At 39.4% G+C, this 27,699-nt stretch overlaps 1 long non-coding RNA gene across 2 annotated transcripts in view; it reads right to left on the bottom strand.

Moving 5' to 3' along the window:
• Positions 1-7,941: 7,941 nt before the first annotated feature.
• The window catches only part of LOC123369894, a 28,983-nt gene continuing 9,225 nt past the window's right edge, over positions 7,942-27,699 (bottom strand). For both annotated transcript variants that reach the window (XR_006579178.1, XR_006579177.1), the window contains exons 3-5: positions 26,006-26,165; positions 24,443-24,512; positions 7,942-9,198 (exon numbers count right to left, since the gene is read on the bottom strand). This is a non-coding gene — a long non-coding RNA (uncharacterized LOC123369894). The remainder of the gene's footprint in view (positions 9,199-24,442; positions 24,513-26,005; positions 26,166-27,699) is intronic.

The raw sequence follows: 27,699 nt of genomic DNA, 5'->3' as shown, positions 1-27,699 counted from the left end.
GCCGCATCATAGTCGAGCAGTCTATGGAGTGGAACTCCTTGTTGTACATCAACTTTGTTGACTATGAGAAAGCGTTCGATAGCGTGGATCGAGAGACCCTCTGGAAGCTCCTTCGGCACTATGGCATCCCAGCAAAGGTGGTCAACCTGATCAAGAACTCATACGACGGTATACATTGTAGAGTGATCCATGGAGGGCAGCTCACAAACAGCTTCCAGGTGTGAACCGGAGTCAGACAAGGATGCTTGTTGTCACCACTTTTCTTTCTCCTTGTCATCGATTGGATTATGAAGACATCCACTTACGAGCGTAGGAACGGAATCCAGTGGACGTTGTGGACCCAGCTTGATGACCTGGACTTTGCCGACGACCTTGCACTCCTTTCGCACAGCAAACAGCAGATGCAAGAGAAGACCAGCGTAGTGGCAGCCACGTCATCACAGGTTGGCCTCAACATCCACAAGGACAAGACCAAGATCCTTAGGATTAACTCCATCAGCAACGACCCAGTCACACTGAATGGAAGCCCCCTGGAAGAAGTGCAGTCCTTCACCTACCTAGGTAGTATCATCGACCAGCAGGGTGGCACAGACGCAGACATCAAAGTAAGGATTTGTAAGGCAAGAGCAGCCTTCTTACAGCTCAAGAACATCTGGAGCTCCAGAGAGCTGTCTTTGGCACTAAAGATTCGACTGTTCAACTCCAACGTGAAATCAGTCCTACTGTATGGAGCTGAAACCTGGAGGACAACCAAAACAACCATCAGGAAGATCCAGACCTTCATTAATAGCTGCCTCAGAAGGATTCTCCAGATCCACTGGCCAGACACCATCAGTAACATCCACCTCTTGGAGAGGACCCGTCAACTCCCAGTAGAGGAAGAAATCAGAAGGAGAAGGTGGGGCTGGATAGGACACACACTATGCAAGCAGCCAACCAGCATCACCAGACAGGCATTGCAATGGAACCCCCAAGGCAAGCGGAAAAGAGGCCGTCCAAGAAACACCTGGTGACGCAACCTTCAGGCTGATAGCAAAAAAATGGGCTATACCTGGAACCAGCTAGAGCAAATGGCCCAGGATAGAGGACTCTGGAGATCTGTGGTTGGCGGCCCATACCCCGACTGGGGTGATGGGCATGAGTGAGTGATATTTGCAGGATGTTGTAGGGGAACATCCAAATACATGATTAAAACTATTGCAAACGGTCATTCATTTTCATAAAAACAAAAGTAAGCCAAAATATTTAAGCATAACAAAATGAAGGACTACTGGGGCGGGGGGGAGGAAGAAATGGAAACTGACTCATGTGTGTATTGGGGTACATTGTTGGCTTGAGAAGAAATGAGCCAAGAAAAATAATTCAAGTTCCATAAAGGAAGGAGAGAAGTATATACTAATAAAAAGTCCAACTTTTCTAGGTTATTTGCCAGGTCACACAAGCAGTAAAGAAATTTTGCTCACTTGTGGGGGGGGGAAACACCCCCTCACCTGCACCCTTAACATATTATTTTGCATTTCCGTATTATGTCATTTGATTTGATGCCAGAAACATATGAGATTGTACCACTTTTCATGTAAAACTATAACACACTGTAATTAAAAATAAACAGAACATATTTTTTCCTGCTTGGGATGACCTTTAATTTGCATTGAAATGTTTGCTTTTGATTTTGTCTTGTAAATTTATATAAGCCTAGTAATTTTAACAAGTTTCTGCTTTTATCCGGCATTTGCAAGGGAAATGTAAGCACATTTTGAGAACATTATGTGAGCCTTCACAAATACTGTACATTGGTTGTGTATTTTTTAACAAGTATCAGAGGGGTACCCGTGGATCTGTAAAAAGTGACAAAGAGTCCTGTGACACCTTATAGACCAACAGACATATTGGAGCATGAGTTTTCGTCTGATGAAGTGGGTATTCACCCACGAAAACTTATGCTCCAATACGTCTGTTAGCCACAGGACTCTTTGTCGTTATTCTTTAACAATGCTCCCTATCATCCGGCATAAGCATACATTGTGGCAGTTCATGCTAGAACACATTTTCTCATATTCACTGTACTGAAAATGTTTTTCTGAACAGATTAAGGTGCCTATTTTGCACCCTAATAAAGAAAGCACCTGTTGCCCAAACTTTATTAATTAAAATTTTAAATTGGATTGTCCATGTTCAGTTCTTAGGTACCAGAATTGAGACCTTAGCTCTATTTCCAGTAGAAGCCAAACTGTGCTAGAAGCCAAGCAAGATACTCAGGATTATTTGATATCCATGTGATGAGAGCATAGCTTGAGCATGAAATTAAATCAGATCAGCGGTTCATCCTGTGGCTATATGGAGTTCAGTGGGAACAGGCTGTCTTCTTTTTTCCTTAGAAGAGTTAGCACAGGTTGGTGAGGAAGAATGGCCTTAAGAAGGCTGGTCTGTGGCCTGGCACTGGACTGAAATGCAGTTGGTCTGGGTTCAATTCTCAGCTCTTTCACAGACTCTCAGTGTGATCTTAGACAAATCCATTAAAGAGAAATTCAACCTACTACTGTAGCCACTTTATGTCAGCATAGAAAAGGACCAGACACCTCTTTTCCCGCCATCTGGGAATGTCCCAAGGGGAGTGGAAAGAGCCATTTCCCTGTGCATGAAGAGGTGTCCCCTTAGGGGCCATGACAAACAGGACAGAAGTTAGGGCAGACCCAGAATATGGGAATTTGCAAGTCAACACCTTTCTGTCCACATTGGGATCTGATCAGGGATGAACTCAGTTTAACTTCTCTGTGCCTTAGGAGTATTAGCCCCATCTGTAATATGGGCTAATAATATTTTTCTGCCTCATAGAGGTATTGTAATTTAAATAAATAAATAAATGTCTGTGAGATGCTCAGACACCGTGGTGATCAGAGACATATAAGAATGTAGTTAGATTCAGGAACGTACAAGCTCATGGACTGTTTTGTATAAGGAGATCACAAAACCCGGCTACATGGTTTTCAGAAGTCTTTTAAATAACAATTATAACCCAAAGTTAATAACATGGCATTAAGCTGCAATGATATAAGAAACAGTTGTGTCACTCCTCACTGTGCACTCAGTCATATTAATGCTCAAAGGCTATGCTGTATTTTCCTTTTTTCCCCCCACCATCAACAATTTATTCTCATTCGCAAACCAGGAGAGATAATTAAAATATAACTTGCAGCAGTAACAAACTTGAGAGAGGAGTACATCATGATGGATTTACAGTAGTAGGCCCTCTCCTAGGAACCTGATGCCTTTTGGCTATTGTACAGTTAAAAACAAAAATCCAAGTTCTGCTTTCTTTATCCATTAATCTTTCTGTGCCTTCTAGATGGTGAGGCTCTCAACCATAGAATACTGGGATCATTCATCACTAAGGCACTGAAGAAGCGGCTTTTGAATAAAACTACAAAAGGCTAATGAATTTGAAATTAAGTTTAATGATTGGTTGTCTATAGCTGTATCTTAAACCAGCTTGGCTTTTGCACTGAAAATAGGTATGGTACAAATGTTTTCTGAGCAGCATTGTGAAATATAAACTAAAAGTTTATATCTTGTTTTATCAATCTAAGTGCTGACTTATCACTGAAAAACCCTTTGAGATACTTTCTTTAACAGCTCTAATAATTAAGAGCTTACACACTATGTTGATGGATGCCATGGAAATACCTATAAATAAATAAATTGAATTGCAGTGGAGATTCTGACAAATGAGAAGTAGCAAGTAAAATGCCCAAACGGTGCTGGTGAAATGTTTGTATTTTCTGGACCAAGTTCAATGGACGGTAATTAAAGATTCACTCTCTTCTAAATGGAAATGATAATGTCTGAAACCCAATGTACAATTTATATATATACATATATCTTCTTTAAAATGCAGAATTAATGAACTTTTCTTTGTTGGTAGATATTATATCTCATTGGTTAAAGTGATACAGACATAGGTATTTACTTATGCCTGTCTAGAATTCTCATCACCATAATACTGAGAGCACCTCACAAATAGTTAATGTAATCTGACAGTATCCCCATGAGATAAATGGCTAGTAGCCACATTTTACATGGGGAGAAGCTGTATCACTAATAGATTAAGTGACTTGTCCAATTTCACCCTGGAAATCTGTGTCAGCGCTGGGACTAGCATCTAGATTTCTTGACTCCAAAGTCTCTACTGTAGCCACAAGGCCATCCTCCTCCCTCATAACTGTGTGTTTAGTATAGTACTGAGGATTAGAGCATGCCAAAACATGGGCTTTCCAGTTCATGGGCTATTTCGCATCCTCAAAATTTGGATATGTTCAAAACGGAAACAAATCCATTTTTTTTTCAAAATTTCCTCCTAACTGGAAATCCTGGGGGGAGGGGGGAAATAGTTTGAGAATAACTGACACATGGTATTTCTGCCATCCCCCCTCCTCCCCACATTTGTTGGGTGAAATTGACATCATCATCAGCTCACTCAGTAGCTAACGGGGCTTCCAGGGCCTGCAGAACCAGAATATTATTTAACTTATGAGTCTAGCAGCCCCAGAGTTCTCTTCCTAGAAAGGCTGTTCTGGAACTGCAGACTCAGGAAGTCTATCCCAGGACTTCCAGACTCCTTGTTCCATAGCCCTGAGAGCCTTGATTTGAGCTGGGTTTCTCAGGGCTTCCAGACTTCCTGCTGCAGAGCTGCACTCTGGTTAGAGCTGGGCTCCCCGGGCTTTCAGGCTTCTGGCTCCCATGGCTTGGGGCTGACAAGCCCTGGCATGGCAGGGCTGCCTTGGAGCTGTTGACCTGAAAGACCAGGCTCCATAGCCTTGGGGCAGCCCGTATGGTGGGGCTCTCTCTGTTTCTCTATCTTCCTGAGCAGAACATACTAGTTCTGCCTTGGCAGCCGTCTGGGAAAGTTTTTGTCAGTTTCACTGGCAAAAAGTAAAATTGATCAGAGCCTTCTGGGCCAGCAGCTAAGGAGAGGTCATTTTGATTTTCCAGATGGAAAATCTATCTATTTGCAAAACTAAAAATCTCTCACCGAAAATTTTGGTTTTGTGAAAAGGGCATTTTTCATCAGAAAATAATTGCGACAGACAACTCAACGAGCTTTACTAAGGATGTACTTTGCTTTGCAACATATTCTCTTAGAGGTGTTTTTTTTTTTTAAATGTATATTTTTAAGTGAATAGTGTATGCAAGAAAGAAATAAGTCTCTGGAAACTGCGAGTCTGTATTTATCAACATAACAGATATAGGAAATGGTGATATGAACTTTATTTGGTTCAGTTTTGATCTGAGAGGACAATCTCCAAAGTGGAGGAAGTGCTTCATTCTACACAATGATTAACTTCTGCTCAGATTGCAAATGAGGATGCCAACTAATGCCACTTGAAGCTTAAAATGATGGTTTTGTGATGAAAACCTTGTTCATTAGCATCTGCATTAAGACCAGTTAATTCATTTCACATAGGCCAGCCAACAGCTCATGGATAGCAACAACTTTTGGTTACTGATATTCTTCATGAGCTGCAAACTGCTGAGTTACACTATGCCTGCGCTACTATGCCATGTGCCTATACTGGCATAGCCCTCTACTGTAGAAGCAGTGTACCCTGACAGGAGTTTTTCTGCCAGTGTAAGAACATCAGTTCCCTGAATGACATTGGTTATGTCAACAGAAGCACTCTTGGCTGAGTCTACACTGGGTTTTTTGTTGGTGCAGTTATGTCTTTCACACTCCTCACCTATAAAGTTATGTCAGTATAAGTTTTAAGTGTAGACCAAGCTACAGAACGACAGAATCTATCACATCATCAATCTCTGAACAATCTGCCCCCCCCTTGTATCTTTCTAAATGTAATGATGAGTATAGCATGACTGACAGGGAAAAGTCAAAGGCTGAAAAAATACTAAAGTCCAAGCCCTGTGAAAAAGGATTATGAGTGGTTTGGAGGTTCTGGTAAGAGCATTATGGTATGTGGTATCACTTTCCTCAGCTCAGGGCTGGTGCAAGGATGTTTCGTGCCCTAGGCGAAACTTCCACCTTGCGCCCCCCCCCGCACCCCCACCCTGAGGTGCCCCCCCGTGGCAGCTCCTCCCCTCCGCCCTGAGGCACCCCCCCACCCCAGCTCACCCCTGCTCCACACACGAGCACGAGCACCCCGAGCACGCCGTGGCTGCTTCACTTCTCCCGCCTCCCAGGCTTGCGGCGCCTAAGCTGATTGGCGCCGCAAGCCTGGGAGATGAGAGAAGTGAAGCAGTCACGGCATGCTCGGGGAGGAGGTGGGGCAGGGGTGAGCTGGGGGGAGTAGTTCCCCTGCGTGCTGCCCCCTTACTTGCTGCAGGCAGCCCTCCCCACACTCCCCTGCCCCACCTCCCTCTGCCTAAATGCCAGTGGCGACCAGGGCGGCTGAAGATCCAGCCGCTGCGGTCGCTGCCAAAGAAAATGGCACACCCCAAATCCTAGCGCCCTAGGCAACCGCCTAGATCGCCTAAATGGTTGCACCGTCCCTGCCTCAGCTAAGAAAATACCCTGAGCGTTCTTGGAATGTTTTGGTAGAATTATAGTAATTTTCAAAGCACTGGGCCAGTTCATTACCTGGTGCAACTCAGAGTGGCTCCCCTGAGGTCAATGAAGCTATGCTGACTTACACCAGCAGAAGATGTGGCCCAGACTCTTTAGTCTTGTTTCACATCACAAAAAAAGGTCTTAAGACAACTGTTGCTTCATGTACATTCCAATGTCCAGGTTTCTTTAAAGTTTAACCTTAATTTTGTATTTCCTGGATTTATATTAGTTGATTTTTTTAAATTTAATTTAATTTGTTTATTTACTATTTAACATTCTTGCAAGCATTTTGGCTCATAAGTGGCTGATGTACTCTGATACCTTTAATTTTACCTTAACAATGTATTTTGTGAGAGAGAGTTTCTTGAGTTAGTGGTGCTGAAAATATCCTTATTCAGGATGCAGGAGGAAAAAAAGAGATCCTTCCCGAGAGAAAGAATGGGCACACCACCACTTACAGAAGAGACTGCTCTTAAAGACTTCAGTTTCAGTGTCTGACAGAGATGAGTTTGTGTTGACAGCAATACTTGATTCACAATATAGAGTGAAATTCAAATGAAACTTCATCTGGGTTCAGATGCCATTCACTGTAAAAAATAGCCTTATAAATGAAGAGACCTGTTATCCTCTTTCATTTCCTGGCCTTTCTGGTAAAGATATGTCAATTACAGTTTGGAAGAAAACCTTATTATGAGATAGCGTCTAAATAAGAAGCAAAATGGTCTGTCAAAAGCTGTTGCTCTTCCTGAAAAAGAATCTTTATGCATAGACATATTTGTTACCCCCACCCAACAACTTTGAAATGTCCAAGAGACACTTCTGTGTTATTTCCTGAAGCATTGTCATTCATGTATTATTCAGTTCATGCAACACACATTGCAGAGAAAAGATGCCATGTCACTATAAATTACAAGACTGTAAATATGTTGACAGGAGCTTGTTATTGTATAATAAACCATGAGACTGAAGCTGGAGAGATTTATGATGTTTCTGGAATTATCAGATGCATTTAGGGCTTTTCACAGCTGCCTGTCTGTTGTTAAGGTGAGCAGAGAAACAGTACTTTCTAGTTTAGGTTAGCCCCTTTTTCAGATTCACAGAACTTTGTCTGACTAATTCTTTCTCAGGTCATTTTTTTTATTCTTTATATTAAACCAGACTGATGTGCGTGTATGTAGAGAGTTTGAACAAAATGTTGAGTCTTGTGTGCATGCAAAAAAATGCACATGTTCTTAAGAGAATATTGCAAATGGATAGCTCAGAAACAGCTGACACATCAAACTTGAGCTATTCCAGAGTTCTCACAGTGGTCTAAGGAACAGGTATACTTTCAAAACAAATGGTTCGCTAAAAATGAGAGATGTTACATAAGACTGGTAAAATTTGCTAGCCATCTTTTTTTATTTTGAATCAAGCTAAATGATCTAATATGGCTTACACATATCGGAGGATACTGAACTGATTAACTTTTGAGGCTATCTAAAATTAAAGATAGTACAACATTTTGAGATGACAGTGTGCTTTCTGAGGGTCCATGCAGAATGAGGATGATACTGCAAAGGGAGCTAACTTCCACGTTTGCACAGGCAGAGTCAGATCTGTTTGGTCTTTTATGGGTGAAATTCATAAATGAGCTTAAATGAGCATTAAGTGGTGTATAGGGCTTTGTGCTGGCACTCTACACAGGGTGAAATTCACCCCATGAACAGATCTGGGAGGCATAAACAAGTTCATGTTTTTTAATAGAAACAAACTTCTACTGCCGTAGTTTTTGTTAGCCCTTTATATCTGTTCAACGAACTTTAACTTCTGCTTATAACTAGAAATGCAAACCATGAAAAGTAAATACTTTCTGATTATGTATTTTTTTTAACAGGAACATTAAAATTGGTTTCAGGTGCAGCCAGTATTTACAATTCCCTTCTCTAATTCTTTTGCTCATCCCATAGCTTCCATATTAAAAGTAGCAATTAGTAGTTAAGGTCCAGGGAGACAGCCACAGCTTTTATACCAGTAAATACCACATGAATGTTTGTGCATTGCACTGATGTAAAATACAGGACAGCTCTTTTAGTTCACAAAGGTGATTTCCAACCACACATTACTTTTTTGTGTGCTCTCCTTGTGGAAACATTTCATTTCAGTTGAAGATTTGAAGATCCGCACGTCTTGAAGATCTGCACAAGTTGAGGCAGTTTTACGGCATCCCTCTTTAGCTCTTGTTTGGGAACAACATGCGGTTGAACCAGGACTGGATAAGGAAAAGGTCAAATCCTTTCAAACCCACAAGTCAGTTAAACAGAGAGAGATGCTGTTATCTGCTGAGTGTATCACACTCAGCATTCCTGAGTCCCATTTCTGCTCTCCCATTCACAGGTGTATGTCTGAAGTATCTCAATTTAAGTAAAAGGAATTACACTGCTATACAATTGGCATGAGGTTAGTCTTAGGCCATTGGTCTCTGATGGCTACACAGAGGGCCATGTCTTCAGCTGGTGTAAATGTGTGCATCCAGTTGACTTCATTGGAGCCGTGCCACTGTACATCAGCTGACCATCTGGGCCATGTTGACAACTGTAACCTGGTTCTTCTATGCCAATCCGTAACACTACTTCTTGACCATTGGACCTGTCCTGTTGCTATTTAAAAAAAAAGAGAGAGAGAGAGACTATTACCCTTGCATTAAAAGGCTCTATTTACTTAATCAATTTATTCATATATGGTAATCTCTCATCAAGATACCACCAGGTCTTTTGTGTGTGCAATTCTAGGGGCCCACAATCAATGACCCTAGAACATGCATTGGAGATTATATGTATGGGGGGAGGAGGACTGTTTAGAGTTTATTAGAGGATTTATTTGTTTATTTTTGAGGCAATGACTGAATGAATTCCTTGTTAAACACACTACATAATCACTGAACTTTCACAAGGGACAGCTGCATCTGCTAATAAGATCAGAAATTACTGGGCAGTAATTAGTAAAGTTGACTAGTAGAAGACTAGTAAACCTGAAATTTAGAGTTAATATTTGTATACAGCTACAAGATTTGAGATTCCAAAGAAAGTAACTCATTCTTTTTATTAATTATTATTATTATTTATACCTCTTTTCTTTGCAGGAAATTTAATAAGCAGCAAGCAGTTGGAGTCTAATTATTAGCATAATCTTTGCAGCAATTTTTAGTTTCTGCAATATGTTTTCCTTTGTAACAACTTGGTGTTTCAAAAGAGTCTGTTATATTGCTTTGACACATTGTTTGCTTTTTTTATAGTATTAACAGCGTTTGTGATATTGAGTGGAAGGTCTGATGCTTTCCCCCATTATAAACCCAGTTATTCCGTGTCTCTGTGATTTTACATTTTTCTTGGTACTGGCTTGAGACTCAGCACACAAGAGCTAATATAAATCTGTCTAAGGTCTTTATATAGTGTCTATCACCAGGGTATCTAAGCACTGCACAAAATGCAGATACAAAAAAGAACAAAAAGATATTTTTCCTCTCTCATTCCCTGTTCCAATGGGAGTGAATTGCTTTCTTTTTTGTAAACAATTTTTCCTCTAAAACTCAGCTTATATCTGACAATTTTATGCATATTCTGCTGCAGCCTGGAAATCACAGTATTAACCATACTGACATTTATGTACATGCATCAGAAAGAAAACATTATACCCACATTGCTAGACAAAAAGGGCAAATCTCATCCCTGTTTTTGTTAATTGTCATACATAACAGTGTACACCATGCTGCGTTCTTCTCATGAAAGCATCCAGAGCTTGTATTTAACAACTGAATTCTCATATTTGTAAATTACATAGCTCTAAATCCAGACCTTGCTGTTAGCTGGAACTTGCCACTACCTGTTTTGCCCCTTCAGTGTATAGCTCCACCTTCCAGTATAGAGGGTGACCTCTATAGCCACACCCTATAGTCTTACACTAAAACAGCTGCCCGGCACTCTGAGGAATCTCCATCAGTGAGAGAGAAGAAAGATGCTCATGGGAGCATTCCTATTAGGCAAGGTGAAACTCACTGAGCAAACAGGCCTGGTTGTGTGGCTACGGGTCAACCATAATACACTCCTAATCTACTTCGAAAAGATCTGTCTTTTTCAAAGTGTAAAATAGTGATAACCTATTCATTCTCCAGAAACAACCCCATTTGCACTGAAACTGTGGCCCATATGGTGGATACAACCCAAACATGACTGAACATGAGAAACAGAACTTTCGGGAGAATTGCAAAATAATTTATTACCAATGCTGAAAAACTGCAGATCTCAGAAGAGAACATAGGCAAAGCAGAATAGGGGCTGGAGGACTCATGCCAAGGATTTCTGCAACAGGTGGTCGTAATTACTAGTTTCCATACTGCAATATTAAGTAATTAAGGAGGAGCTCCATGGTTACTCTTTTGACTGGGATGAGGAACCCATACTAAGCATAACCATTCATTCCAAAAAATGAATTAAAAGTACCATTAAGAAGATCATCATCAAGATGGTATGTGTGGAGAAAGAAGCATGGATCTGTTCTGAGTACATGGCTGGGAGCCAGGAACTCTTGAGTCCAATTCCCACTGCTAACACTAACTGTGGTCTTCAGCAAACAATTTAAAGTCTCTGCCTCACCTTTCCCATCTGTCAAATGGGAATGATAATATTTATCTTATAAGAGTGTTGTGATAATTAGTTAATGTATGTGAAGCTCTTTGAAGATATTGGGTATTATATAGAATCATAGAAGTGTGGGATTGGAAGGGAGCTCTAGAGGTTATCTAGTCCAGTCCTCTGCACTCAAGGCACTCAAGGCGGGTAATAATTAGACCATCCCTGACAGGTGTTTGTCTAACCTGTTCCTAAAAACCTCCAATGACTGAGATTCCACAACTTCCCTAGGCAATTTATTCCAGTGCTTAATCACCCTGACAGTTACGATGTTTTCCTAATGTCCAACCTAAACCTCCCTGGCTGCAATTTAAGCCCATTGCTTCTTGTCCTATCCTCAGAGGTTAAAGAGAACAAATTTTGCCTTCCTCTTTGTAATAACCTTTTATGTATTGAAAAGCGTTATGATGTCCCCCCTCAGTCTTCCCTTATCCAGACTAAACAAACCCATTTTTCCCCCAATTTTTCCTCATAGATCATATTTTCTAGACTATAGAATACTATATTCTCATGGGGGCCCCTGCAGGGCATGGGTCCTGGGGCAAATTGCCCCACTTGCCCCCCCACTCCCACCCCCACCCCCAGGCGGCCCTGCTTAACTCAAAAAAAGCAAAACTACTGAAACAAATGCCATTTCTCTATCCAAATTCACCCAATGTTTTCTGACCCTGGCAGAATTCCTAGAATAGTAAGCTATTTATACATATACTGTCCAGTTGGCTCAAATGTCAGGGCAAAATGGCTACTGTTAATGAAAAGATGCATTTCTAAGTTTAAGTTACATCTGTGGTTGCCTGGAATTGGAGTATACCAACCAAGTTATGGCCATCCACTGTTGTATGCACAACACTGGCCTTGTAATATCAATACATAAAATCAAAGTTCTGTAAATTCCAGTATTTTTTTCAAAGCAAAAATAATGAGACTGGAATATGCACATTTTTTCCTCGTAGAATGTTATGAACAACCAGATCAGCCCATTAAGTCAATTTAAAAGTTATTTGTGTTGCTGCAGTAAAACGGCTTTCCATCTCCTGTCGACTGAAGCCCTAATTGGGGTCTAAGACTGAGCATAAATCTCCCATCATATAGAAGATTACAGCCCTGCTTTGTATTTGATGTGTGATGTCCTCTGTGATGTTTTTTTTAAGAACTCATGAATTGTAACAACATCTAAGACTGCAGCTGGTCTTACTTCTTAGTTTAAAGAGCCATAGATGTAAACAGTATGTTCTCAGCTTGTTTTTCCCCGTTTTATTACTAGCTGAGCCAGTGCCAATAACAAGTTTTACAAGCCAGCACCACTCCACTCTTCCTAGAAAAATCTCAAATATAATGCCACGGTTTTATTTCTTCATTCAATAAATAAACTGTTATATTTTCAGGTTGCTTGACATTTTTATCTTATTTTATTGGATACTTGCTCCTTTTTGGTGTGAACTTACTAATGAAAGATGCAGGTTTAACAGCTCTGATGACTGAAATACTGTATTTATTCACAGAAGAGGTACAGTATAATCCACCCCCTTTATCTTTTCTTTTCAGTTAAGTCCAGAGAAAGGGAGGGCTGCAGTGGAGAAGAAGAAAGGATTTGTTGCAAGCCTCTTTGTTATGTACAGGTGTATAAAGCACAAAAGGGTATACCACTATAAATATGCAGAACAATGCAGAAAATGAAATGATAGCATTTTTCTGAGGAGATTCTCCTAAGACCACGAAGTGAAAGAATCTTCAGGTATCATATTAAAGATGCAAGGATCAATAAAATAAACTTTAATGCCAGCATCACAACAGCTTAAGAATATTCTTGCATACTCCACACATGAACCTTATCATATGTGTAAGACCTCTGCAATTTTTCCAGTTTGGACAATACTGCTCAAAGGCAGTGAGAGAGTCCCTGTTCAGTCCCTGTTTCACATGCATCCTCATGCCAGGAGTTGAGTCACTTTAGCTAGTCAGGAATAGTTTGTAGATCACAGAAGAGCTAATGGGTGTTCCAGTGAGACCCAACCAAACAACAAAAGGAGAAATGAAGAGATCACGACCATTCTAATGGCTAGATTTCCTATTTTTCTGATCTGAAGTATCTTCAAAGTAGTGCCTAGAGGTCTCTCCTGAGATTGGGGCCCCAATTTGCTAAACTTTGTACAAAGATATAACAAGACACAGTCCCTGGCCCAAAGAACTTACAGTCTAAATGAGTTTCCAAACTAAAAAACTATCTGTACATATAATACATATCTAAAAGATTTAGGCTACAAAGTAGTGTGCACTCTGGCCTTTATCCATTAAAGAAGTCTGAGTAAAATTAATTTGTTGTCCATCATAGGGAACAGTGGAGCAGGGATAATTTGTCATTCCTAGAAACTACAGATCCTATGAAAGTCACATTTAACTATAAACTGTAAATCATAGTTCTATGCTAACTACTAAAGAAAGTAACAGAAGCAGACCTCAGTGAAATAGGGATCTGTAAATCCCTTATCTTATGCAGCTTAGCCTATCGGAGAAGATAGTGCTGTATATGAGTGTGAGCCCTATGAAAATCCAAGGGATTCATTATTTTATGCATTGGTGTGTGAGACCTGTAACATTTTTGACAATTTCTAGTCTGCTGGGAGGAAACCTGAATACATTGGCTTATGCATTAACAACAGAAGACTAGTGCTAGCAGGACTTTCACATCAGACTTTTCTGACAAGGTAGGAAAAAAAAGTTGGATATAGACTAACAGATGCTGCAGTCTCCAGTCTGGATCTGCTTAGACAACTGAAGAATTCTTGTGACACACAGTTAACTTATTTAGGATACACAGTAGATGAAAAAACTATCTCTGAGGGTCAAAAGTGAAACAGTATCTACACGCACATGAACTAAAATAAAGGAGCGGAAAGACAATGCTGAGAAATTCTACATTCTGATGCAGATGCTCTACATCAGACTTTTATTCCATAAGTGTGAATGTACAGGCAGCAAGAGGAATGAAAGGACCCTTCTCTGTAGAAGTTTATATACAAAGGATAAACTGGCCCTGGCTCAATGCCCACCAGAGTCTTTCCATGGCAGTGGAGTCTTTGACTTCAATGAACGTTGGATCAGACCACAACATTTGTTTAAAAGCATTTTACATGCTATTAAAAATGCTTGCTTTTTTTATACTAGTACATAGTTTGCTATACAAGTATTTATGAGTATCACACACTGTCTTTCTCTGAATGTGGTTGGGTATTATTAAGACCTAGAGTGAAATCCTCATCTTATATAAACTGGCATTCCTGTCAAATCAATGGAGCTATACCAATTTACACCAACTGAGGATCTGGCCCCTGATGTTCAGGTTTTAAATGAAAGAAGTCAAGCCTGCGCTGCAACAAAGTGGTAGGCTGAAGTGCATTGAATGGCTATTTTAACAGTACAGATGTATTACATAATTATCCAGATATCCCAGCTGCAACTGCTCTGTTACTGCAGAGGGTGTGCAAACTTCCCCAATACCTTGCCAGTCTGCTTCAGCTTGGACTAAAAAGGCCACCTCTACTTCCTTTCTCTCATCCTTTGTCTCTGTTGTCTCTTTAGAATGTAAGCTCTTTGGAGTAGGGAACTGTCTAAGAAATAGGGTCCTGATCTTAGTTGGGGCACCTAGGTACAGCTGTGATACAAATACAATAGTAATAACACAGGTGGAAGGATCATTCTCCAAGTGTATTCAATCTTTGATCTTTCTACTGAGGTCCCCTTCACAATTGTCAAACAGTATTGTTTTATATGCCTGTCTACTGGAAACTTGGCTGAGACCAAAACACTGATTTTTTTACAGGCTTTTTATTAAATGCAAACTGGCATCACTTATTCCCCAGCAAAGATTTTTTTTTTGGGAGGAGGGAGACAGAAAGCTAGAGAAAGAGAAGATAACTCTTCCTGTCCTTATTAAACGTACAAGAAATATTGTGTGAAAAGATCTTATGCTCAGTGTTTTCTTAAAGCCCATTAAAAGCTCAAATTCTTTGCTTTGGGGGGAAATATAACAAAGTCTCATTCTCACTCAGGCCTGATGTTGAGTCATAAACAGTCCTCTAGACAATTTTTGCTCAATCTTTTAGCAACCAGCAGCTGCAATTTTCAAACCCAGTCAGGCAAAAGTAGCTACTTTTGTATGTTGTCAGGCTGAAGATGGCCACACAGAAACTGAAAGCAGCTGTGATGCTACATGAAAGACAAAAACAAATGCTTTAATATTTCTGGATGAGACAGAGGCAATGACGCCTCTCCAGCCAGCTTTTGCTAATATTATTTAATTTTCTACTTGCAGTAATTCTCACATGACAAGCACAGCTCTTCCTTTGTAAAGTATCCAAAAATGTATCTTCATTTGTCTGTCAGATGAGACCACCCTCCGCAGAATAGTATCAGTTTCCATAGAAGGAAATTTTTGTCAATGTAATTACTATCAAGACCATTGGATGGAGCCCTCGATGCATGTGACTTCCATTAACATTAATGGATGTTATGATCATGCTTCATGGGCCAAATCCAAAGCCCACTGAAGTCAATGGGAGTCTTTCAATTCACTTGAATGAACTTTGGATTAGTCCAACTGAGATGAGAATAGTCCTCATGGAGTCTTTGCGGAGGGTTGACCAGACAACCAAAACATCCTTTATAACTGTTTTTGTGTATAGTAGATAGTCATAAACAAAAACTTTATTTAACATTAATGAAGGTTGCTTTCATCAGTAAATTAAATAATAAAATAATAGGAAATTAAAATAATAAAATCAGGAATTAAGAGGCTGAAAAGTCAGCACTCTCAAGTTACCTTAAGTTAGCCCTTTTGTGCATATGCATTATGATCCAGTCTTTAATTACATGCTCCCATATTATTTTTTCTAGAGGACCCATGCCTTATCCAATGCACAGAATGGATCTGCTCTGGCATAAATCAAGCTTGTGTAGCAAAGGGGTCTGTTGTCTGAGGACTTCTGCCTCATTTGTTGCCAAAGTTGGAAGTTTTATAATAAATGAGGCAGGGGATTGCAGGAAGGGAAAGGATAGTCTCATGGTTAGGGCAGTTGAATGCCACCCTACAGACTTGGATTCTATGCCTGCTTGTGCCAGTGAGTTGCTATGTGATGCTGTGCAAGTCATTTACATCAAACTTTTCATAAGTAGTCATTTTTGCATGTAATTAAAGAGACTATATAATAATACATACAGACAAGGGAACACAATTAATGCGACACAGGCAACATTAATTCTGGCATTTTAGTTTTTGAATTTTCTTATTTTTTAATAGAAAAAATATTGTTATATTTACAACTTAAAAAATAAAGTACTTATGTATTAGTTGTCTCTAATACATAAGTACTTTATTTTTTAAGTTGTAAATATAACAATATTTTTTTAATGTATATGTTACTGCCATTGCTATCTTTATGAAACTTCATATTTCACCACTCAGTGCCATGTTGACCAATATATTGAATGTAATTAAATTAGATTGCACATACTGTGGTATGTAACCTATCATTTAAATCAACTTCTGTATTAGGTAACAAGAGGACAACTAATGTGACACCAATTTTTAAAAAAGGCTCCAGAGGTGATCCTGGAAATTACAGGTTGGTAAGACTAACTTCAGTACCAGACAACAATAGTAAATGATACTAAAGAACATAATTATCAGATACATAGATGAACCAGATTTGGTGGGGAAGAGTCAACAAGGCTTTTGTAAAGGAAAACCATGCCTCTCCAATCCATTAGAATTCTGTTAGGGTGTCAACAAACTTGTGGAGAAGAGTGATCCAGTGGACCTGGACATTCAGAAAGACTTTGACAAGGTTCCTCACCAATGACTCTTAATAAAAGTAGGCTGTCATGAGATAAGAGGGAAGGTCCTCTCATGAATCACTAACTGGTTACAAGATAGGAAAAAGAGGTAGGAATAAATGGGCATAGTATGTGCAATGGGAGAGAGAGAGGTAAATACAAGGATCTGTACTGGGACCAGTGCTGTTCAGCATATTCATAAATGATCTGGAAAAAAGGGTAACCAGCGAGGTGGCAAAGTTTGCAGAAGATACAAAATTACTCAAAATAGTTAACTTCAAAGCTGACTGTGAAGAGTTACAAAGAGATCTCACAAAACTGAGTGGCTGGGCAACACAATGGCAGATGAAATTCAAATCTGAATAATACATATTGGAAAACATAATCCTCACTATACATAAAAATGATGAGATCTAAAATAGCAGTTACCATTTCAAGAAAGAGATCTTGGAGTCATTGTGGATAGTTCTCTGAAAACATCTGCTCAATGTGCAGTAACAGTAAAAAAAAAACCTAACATAATGTTAGGAAGCATTATCAGAGGGATAGATATTAAGACAGAAAATATCAAAATGCCACTATATAAATCCAGGAACTCCCACACCTTGAATACTGTGTGCAGTTCTGTTCACCCCATCTAAAAATAAAAAAGATATGTTGGAATTAGTGAAGGTACGGAGAAGGGCAACAAGAATTATTAAGGGTATGGAACAGCTTCCATATGAGGCTAGATTAAAAAGACTGGATCTTTTCAGTTTGGAAAAGAGACAACTGAGGAGGGGGATATGATAGAGGTCTTTAATGTCATGACTGTTGTGGAGAAAGTAAATAAGGAAGTGTTATTTACTCCTTCATATAAACACAAGAATCAGGGGGTCACCCAGTGAAATTAATAGGCAGCAGGTTTGAAACAAACAAAAGAAAGTATTTCTTCACACAATGCATAATCAACCTGTGGAACATGTTGCTAGGGAATGTTGTGAAGGTCAAAACTACAAAAGAGGTTAAAAAAAGACTTAGGTAAGTTCATGGACGATAGGTCCATCAATGGCTACTAGCCCAAATGGTCAGGGATGCAACCCCATGGTCTAGGTGTCCTTCACCTCTCACTGCCAGAAGCTGGGAATGGATGGCAGGAGATAGATCACTCAAAAATTGCTCTGTTCTATTCATTCCCTCTGAAGCATCTGGCATTGGTCACTGTTGGAAGACAGGCGACTGGACTAGATTTACTGTTGATCTGACCCAGTAAGGCTGTTCTTATGTATTTCAACAACACATTTGTAAAGCAACTTCAGTTATATTGCAACTTCCAAATTACTTTTTAAAAATATTAGAGGGGTAGCCATGTTAGTCAGGATCTGTAAAAGCAGCAAAGAATCCTGTGGCACCTTATAGACTAACAGACGTTTTGCAGCATGAGCTTTCGTGGGTGAATACATCCGACGAAGTGGGTATTCACCCACGAAAGCTCATGCTGCAAAATGTCTGTTAAGGTGCCACAGGATTCTTTGCTGCTTTTAAAAATATTGTAACAGGAAACTGAGTCAGGACTCAAATGTGTAATTTCCCCCTTTTTTATGAGGTAAATATTCAGAAAGTCATACCCTCAGTTTGTAAGAAGCACCTAACCAATATATATATGAAAAGGAGCTGGAATTTTTTATCTTATTCTCATGTAATCTTTTTTTACCAAAGTAACGATTAGCCTTTGAAAAGAATTAGTGTAATTTACTCCACTTCAAACCCAAAGGAGCACAGAGGGATCTTATCCAAACCCTCAGGAGAAACTGCTTTTATTACAGCTCCTCTGGGACCCTTCTTTGTAATAATGTTATGGTCCTTGGATGAAAATCAGTTATCAAAGGCAGCCATTACAACCAATGTGATAGTGGCTCTCTGCAAGTATACAAAGGAACTGGAAGTGGTAAGTGGCTGATTATCTCGGATGTCACAATGTTACTGCTTAGGCAACAGACTAGGGCAGAAAATATGCTCTGTATGTGAAAAAAACAAACAGGCTTTTTCCAGTGTTCCAATTGTCCAAATTCCCTAACAAAAACAAACAAACAAACAAAAAATCATAGAAACACAAAGTACACACTGGAGATTTGGGCCACACACACTCATTTGTGGATACAATTAGGTTCAAATTCCTATGGAAACATTTACAAAAAAAAGGATCCAAATAAAAGTTGAGATGCTGAGCTAAAGACCCTGTTTAACAGAAAATCCTGATGTAACTATAAGACCATAATACATTTAAGAACACATGTAAATGGATAAAAAAATAATTACACCAAATGAACCTAAACTAACTCTGAGTTATCTCAACATTTTGTATTTTAAATCTGTAAAATGCTTTTAGATCATTGGACAGGTGTAAAGGGATGAAGTTTAAATAGATGAATGTGAACTAAAAACTTTTTTATTTCCTTTTGAACTCTCTTAATGCATTGTCTTGCTCTTTAATTAGTCATTTCCTTGCTGAGAGCATTAGCTTCTTAAAATCTGTTATATTACCAGATAAATACCCTGTAACGATTACCTGGGTTTGGATTACACATTGTCTCAACTGCTTTTATCACCTCTGTCACAAACTAGAAAAGAAGAGGAGATAAACTGATAGTGAAGACAAAGTGACATTCTTTAATCATGTTTATGGGCTTTCTTTCTGATGGATTCATGCAACCCCCATTGTAATTAAAGCAATTGATATGCTGTGTGCAATGCAATACAAACCACAGTGACTGACATATAGTGTAACCAAACCACCCACAGACGTTATCTAGTGAACAGTTGTTTTGTTGTTTATTTATTGTCTGGACAGTAGCAGTCAGATTCAAGGGGAAACACTCACAACAATCATTTTAACCTCCTAAGCCTTTACAATTTGACTCAAAATCTTAAAAGAACAAGTTTTCCCACAAGACTTTAGGCTTCTTGACTGAAAACTGAACAGCTTTAAATACTTACATAAATAATAAAAAATACACTTTATTCATAGACCTTATAAAGATGGGGTATTCAACTATCTGACCTACTCTAAATTAGGTACCACCATTTTGATGTTCAGTTACACTCCCAAGTGCTATGTTCAAAAGCATTATCTATGGAGGATGATATTGCAGCACACATCAAGGAAGATTAGCTCATGCTGGGATGACACCCACAGAAATAAATCCTATAAGAAGTTGTACAATAGTTTGGAAGATAGGCAAAATATGGTAGATGTGATATTTAGGAAAGATCAGCAGGCAGTCGAGTGGATTGAGTCTAGGGATAATTAATACCCACTCATGTCCCATAAGAAGCTATGTGATTTTATGGAGCTCGTTAGCAATATCAGTCAGTTACTGTTTTCAAAGCAGGGGTTGTAAACTGATATGTAAACCAGCTGAGACTTTTCTTTAAATGTCATATTGAAATCAGCATTCACTCAGTATGGTGAGTACACAATTAAAAATACAGTTAGTGGAATTAGATGCTTTGTCTTGCTAGCAGCTGTTCACATAATACTTTGCTGATTATTAAAGGTGTCTGCTATTCTGCAGATAAGCATCTACCACCACCACCATCACTTGCTATATTAGAAATCAAGCTTCCTTTGTATATATTTTTCATATGTCCCTCATTCTTGTTATTCATTGTAATGTTGCCACTTGAGGGATTACAGGGAACACACTGAAATTCTAATCACATATTACAGCACAACATGAAGGAAATGCTGTGTTTAACTTGCCGATTAATAGAGTTCTAAAGTTTCTTTGCATCTAAATAAACGTATTTACATGATAAGTAGACATCTCTCTGATATTCTTAAATTTCAGTCAGCTAACACCCTCCTCCTGTGTAACTTCACACATTGTATCTTATATTTCACCTTACAGAGACTCAGCGTGGTACTGCAGATTCATTCAAAATGAGTTTTTGCACATTCTTCACCCTGTTTGTGTAAATACAGAGCAAAAGTAACTGTGAAAGGGAAAGTCTTTTGGTATGTTTTTAAAGAATGATGCAAATATTGTCAGATCACAGGACATATATTTCTTTTCCCCTTATTCCTGTATATTTTAGAATCATTTAATAGTTTATTGTAATACTTTTGTTTAATCTCTTTCCGTCAGATGACAGCTCCTTGTTAATTTATTTCCCATCTGCCTAAGGGTTATATTCTTAACTTGGTGTGTGGGACTTGAGCCATTCTGGTCCCACTAGGATAAATGAAAGTTGCACAGACCAAGGCTTGAACTGGGGGGAAACTAGAAGAAAGACAAATGATTGACTTTATGTAATCCAGAAAAATTATGTTCCTTTCCAGTTTTCTTTCATTTTAAGCTCTGACGCCCATAACTTTTGTTAACTCTGATGGGAGTTTAATGGCTGAATCATCACACATTTAGTTGAGACTATAACTGTAACGACTTGATCCAACTTTCTGTCAGACGGTTCACATGACTGCATCTCTGGACAATTCAGATGCACAGATGCTTTATGCATTGGAGAGCTCAGCATAAGCAGCAGCTCTAGTTTTCCATAAATCTGTGGCTGTGATACTTGCTACTGAATCCAGAGCCTATCACAGAAAAATATTGCTGGAGCCATTATTAGTAACTGAATTACTTTTCTGTCTTCCATTAAAGCAGAGAATCATTAAAATGAACAAACACCTTGTTCAATTGTGCCTTGGAGGAGGCGGTTGAGGATAACGAAGACAAGGTAGAGTTGCCCTTCTGTCACCAATCACATTATTGCTTAATGGATTCATTTGGCTTAGCACTCTCTCCACTGACATCTAAAAGCTGCCTTAGGCAGGCATGTTTAAGAAAGAAAGAAAGAAATGTACTAGCCATCAGGTCTCCTTGCAATTGCCAGGCTCGAGAGAATCAATGCTGCACTGAGAGAAAGCTTCCAAAGGGGAAGGGGGGAAACTGAAGGCAGCAAAAACAACCTTTTTTTTTTGCCTGTTTGAAGGTGTTCAGAGATGATCCTCCATCAGGCCCTGTACCATATACAGTATTGAGTTTTCAAGCTTCTTCCTTCTGATCACCCTAATAATCTCTTTCCTTGTGTTTTAGACCTTTAGTGGTGCACTATGGTTAGCATGATTTCTTTACCAGAACGTGAGCTGTAAAATAAGGGTCAAATTCTGATGCACTTACTCCCATTGAATAATAGCCCACTGCATGAGTAGTCCCATTAATTTTAGTGGGGTTATGCAAATAACAAGGTAATATTAAAAATGGTCAAGATGGTGAGGTTGTAATGAAAGCTTGCTTTCCTCTCCTCCCCTGGCTTGTGTTTTGCCTACTTACATTGATTTTATATTTTTCCTTCAAAGGCAGGGCAATAATCTACAGAATCTAGTTTAAGATTACTGAAGGCCAGAGTCTTGTCAGATTTCCTGCTCTGCAAATATTATCTCCTCTCTTGATAAACTGTGTCCGCAGTTCTGTATGTATAATTGAGAGAACACTTTTCAATGTGTCTTTCAAGTGCTAGTTAAGAGTCATGTTGCTTTGCTCAACAGAGTTCCGTTTCCAATGGCTTATCAGACAGAACCTTCATTAAGAATGATTTATCACACTTTCAGTGTTTATTAGTCAACAATGAGTATTTCTTCTAACTGCATTTACCATCAGACACCTGAGCGAACAAGGAACAAGGTCTCGCTCACCAACAGAAGTTGGTCCCATAAAAGATATTAACTCACCTACCTTGTCCCGCTAATATCCTGGGACCAACATCACTACAACACTACTGCATACTCATGCTAAACTATCTGTTCAACCATGTATTTAACTGTGACTCTCTGAGCACCTTTCTCAGACCAAAAGAAAAGTTCTGTGTATCTCAAAAGCTTGTCTCTCTCACCAACAGAAGTTGGTCCAATAAAAGATATTACCTCACCCACCTTGTCTCTCTGAAGACAAAAAGGGAAATAGTCTTTCAGAAGGAAAGAGACAATTCCTTAGCCTTTGCTTTCTAATACATTATGTTTTGAGCAAGCGGAACTCCAAAAGAATCCTACTATACTGGAATGAATGATAAAATGGTATATTCCAATAAAAGAAGTTAGAACAAGCTGACTCAATTTACAGTGGAGAACAGGAGTAAATAATAAAATATTTTATCTTGCTGTGTAAGTGACATTTACTGAAAAAGAAATGATCATTAAACAATATCAGGAAAAAAATGATATTATTCAGATTGATAGGTCTGTACCCCATCCAAAATTCCCTGCATGTTACTAGATTCATACAGCTCAAAGTCATTATTTGAGAAAAGTACAACAAGGAAGAAAAGTTATATGTTCATTATATTGATATATTTCAAATTTCAACCTGAGGTGAATTCCTGGCCCCATTGAAGCCAATGAGAATTTTGCAAATGATTTTCATGGAACCAAGTAATGGCAGTCTCTCAAAAATGTGGGTGTCTCAGGGTGGGTCTCTCTCACACTGGATTCCTTACTGCAGACAGTCCTCATACAGAACTCATGGCAAGTTCAGCACCAAGTACTTTATTTACAGTGTGAAAGAACAGAACAAGTTCTCCAGAGCTTGAGGTTCTTATATTCTTCCTAGACTCAGGGTGAGAGGAGGAAGAGAGATCATCCCATTGGGGGCCTAGACTTCTCTGTTCCTTCCTTCAATTGAAGCCAAACCAAGACTACCCTTCTCTTTTCTTCCTCTTCCTGTCTCTCTTTTAGCTGTTCTCAGATGATGAGCTGAGCCGCCCTGTTAACAGGTTAATCACTGAGTCTTTGACCAATTATCTACATAATTTGCCTCATGTGTGTGCATTTATCAAGAGCTCAGAGTGGTGAGTCAGCTTAAGGCTATTCACACTCTGACAGTAGGGTTTTAAAAACTGTCTCTTACAGAAATTTTCAAAGATCAGATGCTTGCCACACATGTAATAAAAAGAAGAACTAGGGATCACCAAATGACATTAATAGGCAGCAGTTTTAAAACAAACAAAAGGAAGTATTTCTTCACACAACGCACAGTCAATCTGTAGAACTCTTTGCCAGAGGATGTTGTGAAGGCCAAGACTATAACAGGGTTCAAAAAAGAACTAGATAAGTTCATGGAGGATAGGTCCATCAATGGCTATTAGCCAGGATGGGCAGGGATGGTGTCCCTAGCCTCCGTTTGCCAGAAGCTGGGAATGGGCAACAGGGGATGGATCACTTGATGATTGATTACCTGTTCTACTCATTCCCTCTGGGGCACCTGGCATCGGCCACTGTTGGAAGACAGGATACTGGGCTAGATAGACCTTTGATCTGACCCAGTATGGTCTTTCTTATGTAAGTCTGAGGGCAAAATTCTCCACTGAGATCTAGACAGTAACACTCAACTTCAGAGTTCTGCCCTACCTGTATGTGCTGATCTTCCATTGATATTCCACAGATTGGCCCACAGAATGCTAAAGTTCAGTACTATCATCTGGATGGAAGAGGGAAATTTTGCTTTTAGTGAACAGAAATGGCAATTTCATCTTCGTTTTTCACTCCCAAGCTCCAAATTACCTTCACAGATACAGTAATCACCCCAAACACACCAAGAAATCTGTTATCCACAGCCAGGAACTCAGATACCACAGAATATGCTCTGAAAATAAAGTCTGGGACACACACTTTAACACACTTAAAACTATCTTCATCAAACTATGACACTCCACCAGAGAAATAGAATTCATCACGCAATGACCCACCCAAATACCCTGAGAAAACCTGTTTTGAGACAGGACTCCCACACTCTCCTGACTGTACACTGATAGTTGTCACCTATCACCCTACACTGGAACCTATATATCATATCATTAAACAAATACAACCCTGACTCGATGGGCAGCACATCCTGAAAGAAATCTTTCCCAATCCCCCCACTTCAAACAGCCCCACAATCTCACCAAGGTCATCATCAGAATCAATTTCCCCACAGACCAGGACACACCAACTCAAAGCAGCAACAGACCCTGCCATAACCACATTTACAGACATACCTCCATTGCTACTGTCATAAGTACTTAGTAAAGGGTTAAAACATAGTACCTGGTAGGCACCTGACCTGAGGACCAATCAGGGAAGAGAATTTGAAACTCCTAGGAGGGAACTTTTTCCCTCTGTTTCTGTGTGTGTTGTTCTTAGCCGTTTGGAGTTACAAGAGTCCAGATGTTTTAATCAAGTCTGCTACAAATTTCCACCTTTCTGAACTAATTTCTTCTAGTCAAAATAGTGAGTATTAGAAAGGTACTTTGTGTCCTCATCTAATAATCCTATGTTTGCAATTCTGTGTGTTTGCTATTGATTATTCTTAATTCTGCCTATATTGTTTGTACTGAGAAGGAGAGAGGATTCTCTCCAGAACTTAGCAAGGTTATACCCTATGAGTGTCCAGCTTGGACTCATAGAGATTCTGTATTTTCTTGTTTTTCTTTTAATAAATTCTTTTTATAAAGATTTGATTAAATCCCTCTACTGTGGATACAGGGGGAGGGGCTAAGAAACTCCCTCTCGGTGGTGAGACAGACTTATCTCCGGGCAGAGAGGGGAGGGGGAAGGTTTCTCTCTCTGTGAGTTGATCTGTGTTTCCCCAGGGAACGTCTTTGGAAAGAGGCAGGGGGAAAACAGGGGTGTCCCGGCCCACGAAATTGACTGGGTGGTGGCGGCAAAAAGGGGACCTACCCTAGGATTTTAGGGTGGGGGGATACATGCTGGTCCTCAACTTGAAATCCCCCAGTTTCAAGTGAGGGTAAAACCATGACAGCTACACTACACCTTCCAAGATCCATGGATCCTACACCTGGATCCAGATATCTTCACAGACAAACATTAGTGGAAAAATAAAACATCCCTTTACCCCATCTCTCCTCTCTACATTTGTGTAAGCATATTCCCAACAAGGTACATTTTCTTCTCATACAGTGCAGCATGTACCTTCAATTAGCTTTCATGGTGGCTGGTTCATGTGTTGGCTTCAAGGGAAGAATATACTCTTGATAATTTAATTCCTCCCTGCCATACAGAAGCAAGTGTCCTCGTCACAAGAGAAAGGTTGTATGAGCTCCTTGCTGTCTCAGCCAGCAAGTACTATCATCTGGGTAGTGGTGTAAAGCAAAATACAATATATACAATCAAGTGCTGGCATGTGAACTGTCAAGGTTTTATCAGACTTCACAAGAGCTGAGAATCTTTAAAAACAAGCAATGATTTTTCCTCTGTGATAGATTATTGGGGATGAATTGCTCTGTGGAGGGAGCTAAGATTCCTCTAGGCAAAATCATTTTATATGACCCACTACCTGTGCTGGTCCCAACCAGCAAGTAGGAGAGGATATTTTTTTTTCAAGGTATAGGGCATTTTGGAGATGGGAGTAATCTACTCTTAAGGTAGGTTTGTACTTTTTCATTTAGGTCACATGCTGATTTTCTTGGTTATTTGCATGCTGTATTATTTGAGGGGTTCCTGAGGGAACGAGTCTGGGTGAAAGCCCTTCTCTCTCCCTTCCTCTTTCCTTTGCAACATAGAAAAACAGAGAGTTACCCTTTATACTCTTTACTCATGTAAGATGGACTAGGATGCTAGGTGTTGCAGCATTAACCCACTTTCTGAAGTGCAAATGCTGCTCCACTGCATGGTCAGAGAGGCTGTAAAGACAGCCACTGAAGTTTTGCACTGCCCACATGCTATGGTGCTTTATTCCATACGTCCCTCCACAGTAGTGTGGAAGTGTTTGTGGCCATGTAGCTGGAATAGGTAAGAGTGTGGCAGTGAAGTAATTTCACCCCTATTTTGGCAGGGACAAGAAGCTGGTTCCACATATGCCTGGGTCCCTGTGATTTCACAAGCAGAACAGAACAAATACAGAATTGTTTTGACTTTGACCAAAGAATCTGAAAAAAAGATAATTTCAGGTTGATATAAAACAGAAAGCTTTTGGTTTTCATTGCCAAACCAGAAAGTTGAAAATGTACATTTTGTGTTGAATAAAATGTTTTGTTTGACCTGAAATTATTTTTTCCCCATTTTTTGATTTTTTAAATTGTTTTCAAGTGGTTTTTACCCTTTTGGTTCATTTTTTAAAATACATGTAGCTAAATTTCAAAACAAAATCTTGATTTAAACATAAGGTTTTGACTTTTTTTTTAAAGTATCATTTTTAAGGGGAAGTTATTCACCCAATATGATTCACATTCACAAAGAAGCAGCAAAGAATCCTGTGGCACCTTATAGACTAACAGACGTTTTGCAGCATGAGCTTTCGTGGGTGAATACCCACTTCTTCGGATGCAAGACTTGCATCCGAAGAAGTGGGTATTCACCCACGAAAGCTCATGCTGCAAAACATCTGTTAGTCTATAAGGTGCCACAGGATTCTTTGCTGCTTCTGCAGAACCAGACTAACACGGCTACCCCTCTGATACTATTCACAAAGAAGTTTCAGTTGATCCCAAACTGCATTTTTCTGTGATAAACTATTATTAACTATTATAACTATTATAAACTAGTCCCCCGCTCTATTCACCAGCACTGCTTCATCATGGAAAACGCTCTGCTATTAGGAATAGACTATTGGACTTTCTGGAATATTGGTCTGCAAAGTTGATTATTATGACTAATAGGATTAAATA

Source organism: Mauremys mutica, chromosome 4 (assembly GCF_020497125.1).
Source record: "Mauremys mutica isolate MM-2020 ecotype Southern chromosome 4, ASM2049712v1, whole genome shotgun sequence".
In the NCBI taxonomy this organism is placed as follows: Eukaryota; Metazoa; Chordata; order Testudines; family Geoemydidae; genus Mauremys; species Mauremys mutica.
The sequence above is the reverse complement of the archived record's forward strand: the minus strand, read 5'-3'. Positions and strand labels throughout refer to the sequence as shown.